The 12,067-nt window shown below is 44.0% G+C and overlaps 2 protein-coding genes across 2 annotated transcripts in view; one reads left to right on the top strand and one right to left on the bottom strand.

The window, feature by feature from the left end:
- PDE1A (phosphodiesterase 1A) overlaps window positions 1–12,067 on the bottom strand; it is a 259,717-nt gene that overhangs the window by 12,926 nt on the left and 234,724 nt on the right. The window lies entirely within an intron of this gene.
- The window catches only part of PPP1R1C (protein phosphatase 1 regulatory inhibitor subunit 1C), a 54,055-nt gene that overhangs the window by 39,519 nt on the left and 2,469 nt on the right, over window positions 1–12,067 (top strand). The gene's annotated exons all lie outside the window — the stretch shown is intronic.

Genomic DNA, 12,067 nt, shown 5'->3' with positions numbered 1-12,067 from the left:
ATCTGGATGGGGTCTTACATGTCTCATATCTCCTCAAGTCTGCCACGGTATTCAATATTGCAGAGGTACCTATGTCCCCTTGTTCCTTATACGCTGCTTTTTAAGCCTACCTTTCATAGTTAACAGAATCCTATGCATATTTAGGACATAAAAACATCACTCCCTACACAGGTTAAGTTTTGCAGAGAAACTTTCTGAGGAAAAATTACCTGCCCAAAGGGGTGTGAGCTGCAGCTCCAGCGCAGCGCCAAAGCTCGCTTGGGCTCTACAGAGCTCATCAGGCTGAGAATCCTAGTCGTGTAACTAAAGTCTACATCAATAAATGTCCCTAGGATTAAAAAAAAACCCTTCTTTGCCATCCAGAGACCCAACCAAACACAAAATTATGGTGAGACAAATATTTGTTTTCACAAAGGGAATAGATCCATTCTCTTTTATTCATGTACATGTATTTTTGACATTGTCAAAATGTCAAAAAAGCTGTTTGCTTTTTTGTTTTCAAAGGGAATCTACAAAATTACCTTCCTCAAAAAAAAAGGTTTGTGGAGGGGCCAGGCTGGAGAGTGAAAAGGTGCTTGTTACTGTTATCAGTGGTACTGCCACACATTGAGAGGTTATTTTGCTGTATAAGATTTCATTCCCCTGCTTTACTAATTGGACTTTTTATCACACATTTTTATTTACGAGCCAATCACTGTAAGCGAAGGGTAGGTAAAAATGCTGCACTTTGTTCTCACTGCTCAGAAGTTTGCAGTTGAGGAGGGGTGTTCCTTTTCCATTCTGTTTCTGCCGCATGCCCTGCCAGAGCAGCAGCGTGCAGCATGTCTGCCTTGCTCCGGGCTGGCTGTCGCAGCCCCCCAGCAGCTGCGTGCCCCACGCTACCTTTGTGACAGATTTTGCAGCAGAGGCATGCTGCTTCATCTGTCCCCACTAGAAACAGATCTCTGCCAGCCAAGAAACTTTTTAAACCCTAATGGAAATTGCCATTCGAATGGAAGCCATTTTATTTGAAGTTAAAACATATGGCATGAAAAGAGCCATGCGACTGTTGTGTCACAGTGTACTTTTCCATATCATGGCAGCCGTAACTACCTCACATCCCAAGTAGGTGCAAATCTCAGCCCACTTAAGATCCAAACAGCTCAGGCTCCTTCAGTTCAGCTTCTCTAATACATCATTTCCCCCAACAATTAGTTGCTGAAGTAAAACCCTTTAGAAATGCTGATACATTTGCTTTGAAGACTGGTTTGTGCAGCCTCAGCAGCAGTTTTGGACAGGATGAATTTCTGCTTTGTATTAGAAAAGATAAAGTCTTGAATAACTGTGCTGAAGTAAGAGAAGCAGCCAGGAGAGAACATCAGAGGTTTACCATTAGGAAGTGGGGAAGAAAAAATAAAAAAAAGAGAAAATGTTCTTGGTTGCCACTATTGGCAGGAACAGATTAAAGGAAATTAAATTGGTATGAGACTCAACTCCCTTTCTCACAATAGGATATAAATCACCATTTAATATATTAATGTACTGGGGGCAGAACTCTTATTTTTTTATTTTTTTTATCCTCAGCAAAAGGAATAGTAGCTGCGAACAAAGCATTTGTTCCTAGAGACAAGAGGAGGATCACTTTTGTACATGCTCATTGATCTAAGGGCTAGGAAAGGACCCTTATTTTTATATAATTGAATCTCTGGCATAAAGCACACCCTTCAGCCTAATTCTCCACTTGATCCCTACTTTATGTTGCACGATGCCATGTATTTTACAATGCAGAAGTTAAGACCTCATATGAAAGTTAAGATTTTCCTAACCATCCTTAGCCTTTTCCTTCACCTACTTACAGCAGGCAGGATGGTAACATTGTTTTATTTTGTACATAGCAGTCTGTATAGCTAATATTTGTCTTGTCTCTACTGGTAAATGGACTTAGATGTTGCAGCTGAAATACTGAGCATCGTTGCATATTGTCTTGAGCATCAGCTTTCCCAAGTCTTGACTGATGTGATTTTCTAGCTGTAAAACCAATTTCTTGTTTTTCCCTTCATGGCTTATTTTAAGTTAGTCAGCCTACAGAGTGTCTCAAACTGGAAACATGAACTAGCCCAGATCAGCATGTGGTGAATTGTAAGAACGACAGAAGTTGCCTGGGAAAATGTAAGATATTTTAATATAAAGAGGACGTGCTTAGATAATGCTACTTGTAAACTTCTACGGCCAGTGAGTTCTAATACATATTTTGTGACAGTGGAAGAGCTATTGGCTTCTGTTATGGAGTAGCTGATCCAGGTTTGAAAATATGGCCCTTTATTTGATGGAATTACTGTAATCTTTTGACATAAGGGAACAATTCTGCCAGTCCTGTGATTTTGATCTGCTGTTAGACAGACAGCTGCCTGGCTGCGAGTGGTGCTGGTGTTAAAAGTGAGGGTTTAGCAGTTCCAGCAAACAAACACATTGAAAGCCATGAAACTTGGCTTCCAGGGAGCTGCTCTCCGAGGGGGGGTCTGGCCATCCAACCTTCCCAGGACCTGCCAAAGCACAGCACCTTTGAAGATCTGCCTGCGCTGACTGAATTCGAGCACACTTAATCAACAGCTCTAAGTCTAGCTCTGAACTATGAAAAATTGGGATGAAAAAATGTCAGCTGAAAAACTTTAATCCTCTCCTGGTGGCAGCCCGCGGCTGCCCAGCGGAGCCTCGCAGCGCTGCCCAGCCTCAGCACCAGTGGGGGAGTCATCGCCGCACGTTCCTCGGCACAAGCTGCTGTTGAGGTATTTGACCAAGAGCCATCCTCCACAGAATCAGCTGAGAAATATTTTCTGGCTTTCTGAAGGATAGTTAGTGTTGGGCTGAGATTGCTGGAAGCTGAAACCTCCACTTCGCTGCCTGCAGGGGCTTCTGCTGCTCACTTGAACCCTGCAAACTTCTGCAGTCTGAGGGCTAGCGAGGAAGGAAGGGACCAGATGAGATGTTTACATACCAGCAGCAGTTGCCTGGGGCGACAAAAGCCTCTCTATTTACTCTTTTGGCTACTGTAAGTGGGAGATGCGGTCCCTTGGGCCACAGTGAGCTGACCCCTGCCTGTGGTGCATGTCCTGGCCAGCCTGCAGAGGACCGACAAAAGCCTTTCTGTGCTGGAGCAGCTCCTCCGTGCTTGCTGTATGGAGCCAGTGCAGCTTCAAGCCACTTCTGAGAGGGAAAAATGGAGTGGGAAGTGCTGTGAGGGAACAAAATGGAAAGCAGCCAGACATTTGCAACATGAATTTTGCTGCTTTCATACAGTGTTCATTGTGATAGTTTAACACTGAGTCTTTTGATGGGGAGAAAGGAGCACGAGACCCAGAATCTGTCATGTAAAAGGCTCACCGTGAGGAATGAATATTGTATGACTACAGCGAAAGAGAAATTAGTAACAACCAGCAGACATTTAGAAAATTAGTCAGCCCTTGTTGCTTGGTTTCCGAATGATCCCTCACAAACATCTATGAGGCCATGGTGACCTGCTGGATATGCTGATGATCTGATCCAGATCAGATATGTGACCTACATAAACCTGTCATATTTGCCAGTGCTTCAGATCATTCGTCTTGATTTAGTCATCAGCACTTGTGAAAGGGATGCACGTTAGAGAAAAAAAAAAAAAAAGTAGATGAAATTGCATGACTGAATAATATCTTGGTCTCATAATCATAACATCTAAATTTTTTTCTCCTCCTCAGCCTCATCTTAAGCACACATTTTTATTTTTTTTTTGCTGATTTATGGCTTGCTAAAGTGTCAACATAGTTTAAACCACCACACTGGTGCTTCAGATTCTTTTTATTCTAAATGTTGAAGGCCACCATGTCTGCTGGCCTTTGAAGACTCCATCAGCTGTGAAGGACAAAGTGACAGCCTGACTTGGCTTTTCTTTGGATAATCTAAACAGGATTTTGAGAGGACCTAGTGTGCCAATTTTCTGTGTTGCTTTCTTTATCCCATACCTCAACTGTTAAAGCCACATAGAACATTAATTTACAGTATTTCACATACATTCACTGTAAATAAACAGTAGCTATTTTAAGTTATTTATTTTTTATAACTGGAAATTCAGATCAATCACGGAAGCTGACTCTTGTTTCTCCGAGATCAGTGAGAGGAAGCCCCGTTAACTTTGGGAGCAGCAGGACCAAGCCCTGTGTAGTAACAAGTGACCTGGTTGTGTTCAGACTCCTTGACCACAAAGTAAGGGCAGACCTTTGCATGTCGGTTATCAAGCCTCAAGTAATTAGTTTGCCATGAAACTTCGGTTAACAAAAGCTTACAGGCACGAGTACCATTCAGAATCCCTTGAGTGACCCCCACAGAGCAGCATTTGTCAGTCTTTCTCAGCAAAGAACAACCTAACTTTTAGAAAACTTCCAAAGGCTGTGTCAGGCAGACTGTTCTCAGTTGCCCGCATCTATAAAGCAAAATTTTCCACATCCATTTACTTTTATTTTGTCTTCTCTTCCTCACATTTGTTTTCTGTTTGGTCACTCATGCACATGGGAATTGTCAAGGTCCGGGTCCATGTGGTTTACTGCTGTCATGTCACAGATTGCTTTTTGATGTTCTTTGGGCTACTGGTGGCTCAGGGACCACTCAGGAGAGTGGCTGCCTTGGGACACACCACGGCTGCCACCCTCGGCGAGGCTGGGCCGCTGCTCTGGTGCGGGGTCTGCTCGGAGGCAGGGCTACCCTCCTGCCACGGGGGATCTGCCGTGATTTATGAACGTGAGCATCAGCAGATGAAAGAATTGTTGCCAGGTTGGTGGACTGAAGCCATTCTTGTAGGCGGGAATGCAGAAACACAAGGAAAGGTATGTAAAACACATTTTTCTCCTTGCATACAAATATCATGTCGCGGTCAAGCTCTTAGTTCATACTCGGTAACCCCCCACTGATCGCTGTATGCCACAATTGTATTGTATCGATGTTAACATAGCACTCAGGAACCTGCACCAGGGATTAGGACCATGCCACATTAAACCTTGCTCAAACATTTAACAGAATTGGGTTGTTGCACTGGGGAAGTCCCAGCTGGGGTGTAGCAATCAAACCCAGGAACAGATGCAGAGTGCTAGGGAAGAATGCAACAGCCTTTGTCTCAGCATGTTGGTAACCAAAATATTCTCTGGTTGTTTCTTAAATTCCGTAACGGAGAATTTTGAGGAGGATTTGGAAGTGGCTGGGGAGGCTGGCAGTCTATCTCTCCAGCATTCAGTCCAATGTGGGAGAAAGGATGAAAAAGCTCATTTAAAAGCCTAGCAGTCGGAGCGCTGAAGCTTCATAGCTTTTTGGCGAGCTGAATGGTAGAGGGAGGAGGGCAGCAGCTGGGGAGGCAAGTAGGGTTAAGGACAGGGTCAGCGCATTTTAAGGTGTTACTAACAAAAGCTTAAGCACTGAACTCTGACTGGTATGCAAGGAGAGCTTATCTAAACCACCCAATTAAGTAAAAATGGATTAAAGGTTTCAGGAACTGGTTGTACAGATGAGTGAGATAGAAAGCAGGTCATTTATGCAAAGAGGAAACAAAAGAAGGCTTAAAATAGGCATTTGGGAAACACTAACATTTTTCTGACTGATTTACTGTCCTGCTCTTGCATGGAATATATACCTTTCTGTATTTCAGCTGTTTAAAACAAAAAATGTATGTAGTAGGAATTAATTTTTTTTCTGGACAGACAAATTAATTTTTGATCAGGAAGGTCAAAGTTCCTAGGACGCATGTTTCCAGTGTGTGTTCAGGGGGTAAGCCCTGAGTTTTACCATAACCAGTAATGACAGCTGTGTTTCTGATACTTTCACCAAATGGGACAGGGGGAAGACAAGACATCGAAATAAATTCGGTAGTGTAGTTGGCATGCACCTGACAATGAACATTGGAAAATTACTAAATCTGCTTTCTCTGAACTTTTATGAAGAAGAAAATGCTGAGAGTGGGGGCTGGTTAAGCTGTATTCTGTTGTACTGATAAAAGTCACAGAGAGGAAAAGCATTTAATAATTGCTCGGCTGCTATGGAAGGAGGTTTCTGCCAGGCAGCTGCTCCCGCGGGCTCTGATGGTCCTCGGCTTGTGTTGGAGGTGGGAACAGCAGGAAGCGTTTTGTGCTTTTTTTTGGGTGTGTGTGTGTCTCCCTGGAGCAGGGGGCTGTGCTGTGCCTGGCTGAGCTGTGCTGCAGTGCCTGTTGCAGGGAGAGCCTCGGTGATCTCCCCTAGCACTGACCCGCAGAAGGGAGCATGTTTCCTCACATGGAGCACTCGATGCTTCTGGAAACATCTGGCAAAACATCTTGTGAAGTATTGAGAGTCTGTGTTACTTCCATTGTACAGATGCCCAGCTGAGCAAGAAAGCAGTTTCTTTTGTAACAGGAGTGTGCAGGCTTTGTTTGTCTTACACAGTATACGGGTTTTAAATCTGTTACATCTGCAGGCAGCCAGCATATTCTTTTAACTGCAGTGACAGTCCTCGGGCACCGTGCACCAGTGGAGAGTGACCGAGACATTTACGATCTGCCCCTGAAAGCCCGGTAGAAAGATGCCCCATTTCAGCAGCAGCAGTAGGTGCGCTAGGACTTGCTCTGCAGGGCAGCCCGCTCCTATGCCTCCTTCTCCGGTGACTGAATTTTCTTCTTTGACATTTCTACGCACCTGGGATGTGATTTCTATGCAAGATATTGTCTGTAGGTGTACCGGTCACATACAAGCGATGCTCCAAGTGTCTTGATTTTGGAAATACAGTAGCACTTGGTCTGATGCAAGCCCTTAATCCCCTTGTTTTCATCCCTTTTATTTGGGAACAAATAGAAACATACATACCTCACATATATATATGTACGTATATGTCACATATATGTATATATAGATCGCAATGGCCACAACCCAATTATGAGTTTGTACGTTTCCCAAAATTAGTATGGAAATGCTGATTTAGCCTGGCCCCACAATTTTATGGAGTGAAAAGCCACCTCGTCCCTGAGATCAGCCTCACAGGTGCAATTACACCCTCCATCTGTGTTCCAGAGAACGCGAATACAGTATTGCAGGCACAGCCTAATGCATGGTGAGTAACTGAGGACCTCTCCTGCTTTCTACAACCCTTCAAAAATGACAAAGAATGGCCTCATACTGACACCAGGTGGTTCCTCTGCACCCTCGCATGCAGCCCACCAGTCCCATGGATTCTGTGGGTCAAGATTTCTCAAGGGATCGCTTAGTCAGCATTTCCTCCCCTCCTTGGACTTTGTGGGCACAAATACCTGGTAGAACTTCTCAGTCCAGACCAAGGCAAAGAAAGTGTTCAGCACCTCAGTTTTGTCTATGGCTAGACTGCTCACCTCACCGAGCTGCATGTCCACATTTTCCTTGTTTTTCTTTTACTGGGAAGGCGGAGGAAGAAACCCCTCTGTAGCTCCTGACACCCTTTCCTAATTTCAACTCAGTCTGAGCCTGAGCTTTCCTAACACCGTCCCTGTATTTTGGGCCAGTATATTTTAATATATTCCTCATTTTTACCTTGTCTTGAATTCTATCCACTGCACACATCATCTTTTTGGCACTGGAGCACTGTCATGGGGTCCCGCTTAGCCAAGACAGTCTTCTGCTACAGCTGCTTCTTCTCCTGTATCAGTGTGGGTCACACCTGTGCCTGGAGGAGGTTGCCCCTGAAGACCTGACAGCTCTTCTGGGCTCTGTCACCTTCACAACTGCTTCCCACTGCATCCAACTTAGCCAAAGACCTGTGGTGGATGCTGTTTTTTCATTTGTTTTGTTTGTTGGTTTTTTTTCCTGTTTTTTTTTAATTCAAAAATTCATTTCAGCTGGGGAGAAAACCCCACCAAATCAGGAAGAAGTTTCAGATAAGTCAAAAAATACTTGACTGACAAAATCAAACCAGAATGTTCCATAAGAAAGAAAAGTTCTTTTTCCTGTTTAGTGGCATGAGTACATGATTTTTGTTTTGATATTCTCATTTTTGCTGGAGGAACCAGAACATATTTCTTTTAGGACTGGCATAAAATAGACATCATTATTTGGCCATTATCCTCTTTGGCCAGGTTTGTTTGCTTGGTAATTTCGAAGTGATTCGAGTTCTGAGACTCTGAAAATCAAGCTCCTTTGTCTGTGGCTCAGCTACACCTTTCACTGCTTTCTGAAAATCTGCAATGTGTTTTTGACAGAGAGAGGATCATAAAACTGAATAACCCTTCAAACTTTAGGGAATTCAAATTGCCAACCAGACTTCAGTCCTGGGTTTGGCAAATGTTAACACCGTTCTTTGGACAGTGAAGTGGGGTGAAGGAAGAAGTGTTAAATAGGATGGGGAGCTGCTTTAATTACTTGAGATAGGGAGATGCCTTAATTACTGATATTTTTTTTCCCCCCCCGGGAGACATTTAATTCAGGAGCACTTGTTTTTTTCATATCTTGTGACACTGCTTAGCCTTGTAATCTGGTGCTCTGGTCAGATGGAGAGAAGCAAAAAGACAGCTGTTGATTAAACAGCATAGATGTTATTTTGTGACCGCAAAAATGCCAGAAAGTTGTCCCATTCGCACTCATAATTTATAAGTAATCTAGAAATATGCTTTGAGGGAGTGACTTCATCTAAAAAGAATTACCAGTTCAAAGTGTATTAGTGCATGGCTGCTGAATCTGGCTTGGCATTAAGGGTTTCTTTATCAGCATTAATTGGATTAAATTACCTGCAGTGAAATACGAGCCCTTTGAGGAAAAACAATTCTTGTCCTGCTGGCTTCAGAAGCACGAAAAGGAGGGGGTGGGGAAAGGGAAAAAGAAACGGAGCAGCAGCGTTCAGACAAGCTTTGTTGTAAGGCAGAGCGAGGGAGAGCTGGAGCACGCTGGAGGGATGCAATCATCGCCAGCGAGCGGTGGGAAGGGGCAGCCTGCGGGCTGGAAGGGGTTAGCTGTCAGCTCTCCCAGGTGAGGAGCAAAGCCCCAGCCAGGGCGTGACAGCGCGCAGCAGCAGCTGGGCTGGGCACAGTGGGAGCTGGGGACCAGCGGGATGGCTCGGACCCAGCAGCCACCTCCGCACCAAGGGCAGGGCAGGCGGGGGCAGAGCAGCCCGAGAAACGAACCAGCATCAGGACGGTGCAGGCACAGTGCTTCAGGAGGGTGAGGGGTGCCCACAGCTTCAGTTACCCGCTGCCTGGAATAAAGGACACTGATGGGACAGGGTAACTCTGGATCAGCATTTGCAGTCCTCCCTGTTTGCCACTGAAGCTTGTATAGTTTACATGGAACCAGTAACGTGATGTTTCTAAGTTGGATCTCTGTATGTACAAACAGTATCTTCTAAAATATCCCCCATATATCCCCCCAAATACCCTGGCTTTGGTTTGTTTTGTTTTGGTTTCTTTTTCTGCGAGCAAAATCTTAGCGTCTGTATTCGTTGCTCGTCTTTACCGCTGTGCTTCATCAATGAATAGAAGCGAACCCCAAAGAAGAGCACTGGTGCCTAGTGATTACTATTTGAGAAAGCTGAGACCATGAACTTTGTTACCAGTGTATGAAGATTGAAAAGATGGGAAGGAAATACCCTTTCTAATAAATTAACATTACCATGGCAGCAGTCGTAGAAACGGTTGGGGTGACCTGAATAATAAGTTTTCACTCAGTCTCTAGCAGAATGCAACCTTTCAGCAAAGAACCCAGATATTGCTAAACAAAGATACTGGGTATGAATAGATTCAGCTTATAAAAAAAATACCTCTGTGGATATAGCTCCACCTCCGCTACCTGCTTATCCTTTGCTTTCTGTTGACAAAGGGCAGGGCACACAGCTCCAATAACCCTGCTGGAGCGACAGGAGCGCCGCTGTAGCGGCCCCTCTCTGGAGTTATTTTAGCTGAGCAGGAGATGTGGATGAATGCACCACTGTGCTCCTGGGCATGCCCAGCTCCAGCGCCCAGGGCCTTCTGACCACTCATGGCAGCCACTGTGGTGCAACGTTACGTGGCTAGGTAAGCTTTTAATCTAAGAGTATGATTGCTATCATTGAACTAGGTATTTTTATTACCCCAGACTTTCTTTGTGCTGTAAATGTCTGACGCTTTGTGCATGAAATGTCTCTTTTCAGGAAAGCCACCAATCTTTTCTGTCACACACGTTCTTCAGCTACTGACAGGAATTTCATTACCTGTACGTCGATTTATGCTAACTTACTTTGCTGTGTAGCTGGGCATCTTACTTCATAACGCTACACATAGGGTCAGTTAACTCTGACAACCTGATGCCATCAGCACACCCTGAGGCCTATGAACAATGACACCAAGCCCTGTGACCACTTACTGGTCAGTGCAGGAAAGCCTGCGAGCCCTCGCTTCCAAATGACACTGTGGCATTAAATGACTGGCAGAGGTAAAGGCAGGCCAGAGAACAGAGGCTATAAAAAGTAAGTAAGACTGATAGTTGCCTGCTACTTGAAAATCAGTGAGTAATGCTCATTGATGTCATTCCTCTCCATTCCCTCCAATTTTCACTTTATTGCAATTAAACCACATAGCCAAAAGTTTTCACTCCTGCCAAAAATAGCACTCCATGAAACTTCATCATACTAACTGTGTATCACATGCCTTCTTTTCTGTCCGTAACTTTCCCTCTTTCATCTTTGAAATGTTCCCTAAAGAAGGCCACATTCTGGCTCCCAGCAATTCCTCTCTGAAGTACTGAATAGTAGCTGCTAGATGGGTACTGTGAACGCACAAGAAATGGCTCTGCAAGTCCAGAGGTAAACACAGGAGACAAATTCGCCCTACAAACACAGCACCATTTTGAAATGAATGTCCATTAACCTATAGTTTGATGAAATCATATTTAAAGTGTTTGTCTTACTAAAGGGGGTTGCTAAAGAGGCCAACTTGGTGGTAGCTGAGCACCCTAAGTGTTTCTCCATGTATCACAGTTACTTAATTGGAAATGGTTTGATTATTGCAGGGCACACTAACTGCAGCTTGCAAGCATTAATTTATTTGCTTGTTTTACGTCTGAACAACAGTCTCCCAGGGAACCAAGTACTCTCATTTGTGTGGGAAAAAAAAAAGAGAGAGGAGCCCGGAGCCCAGCACAGAGCAGTGATGGCTCCTGTTGGAAGTCGAGCCAGCAGCACTCCCCTTGTACGACCCATTGTAAGATCTGGTTTGCAGCTATTTGTAACTTTGTTGGACTGGAGTAACTTATGTTGTAAGATCCTGTTTGCAGCTATTTGTAATTTTGTTGGACTGCAGTAACTTCTGTTGAAAGTTTTTTTTAAGTGATGCATTTGGAAAAAACTATCTCATTTTGGAATGGTGTGGACATAAACAGTAGCATCTAGGAACCTCCAGGTTAAGTGGTGCTGGGACCACAACTCTTGAACATACACTATCAATTCCTCTCACTCGCAGCTTGAGGTAATCTGGCTCTTGCCCTGTAAACCTTTCTGCATACAGGGTCCATCCCTTTTTTGAAAATTGTGCCTCTACAAGTGTTATGACAGTGGGGTGCTTGATTATCCAGCTGCTTTTATCTGAAGTAGCTGGGCTGCAATTTCTCCTCCACAAACAGAGGAACTGATGCATAAGGGAAGCTTTTTTTCTGAGAATTAGAAATAGTGAATAGAACTATGTATGATCTACAATGAAAGAAAAAAATGTTTCCATGTTACAGAAGTAATGTCAGAAAACCTAATTCAGGCTTACATTTTCAAAATCATGCATTTTTGACTAACAGTGATGTTACCACTACAACTTTTTTTGTCAAAAACTAGGGGAACCAGAAACTAATCTTGCGTGTTTCCTGTTTAGATTTTCTTGAAAATAACAACCGTTCATCTCTTGTCTCTCCTCTCTGTCATCTTTTTAGCTTGATTTTGACTCCTTTTTTAGCTCGAATTCTACCACACCAAGGTGGAGTGGAGAAGGTGGGATTAGGCCCACTCATTGAGCCTGCTTGCTTGTACTAAACACGGGACAGGAAAAATAACCTTGCAATTTGATTAGTTTTCATAGAACCTACTTCATTTGTTGGCTGAAACCAATCAGCAGCAGGAACT

The sequence above is a fragment of the Falco cherrug genome, chromosome 8 (genome assembly GCF_023634085.1).
Source record: "Falco cherrug isolate bFalChe1 chromosome 8, bFalChe1.pri, whole genome shotgun sequence".
NCBI lineage: Eukaryota > Metazoa > Chordata > Aves > Falconiformes > Falconidae > Falco > Falco cherrug.
Note: the sequence above shows the minus strand (reverse complement) of the source record. Positions and strands in the feature narration are given on the sequence as shown.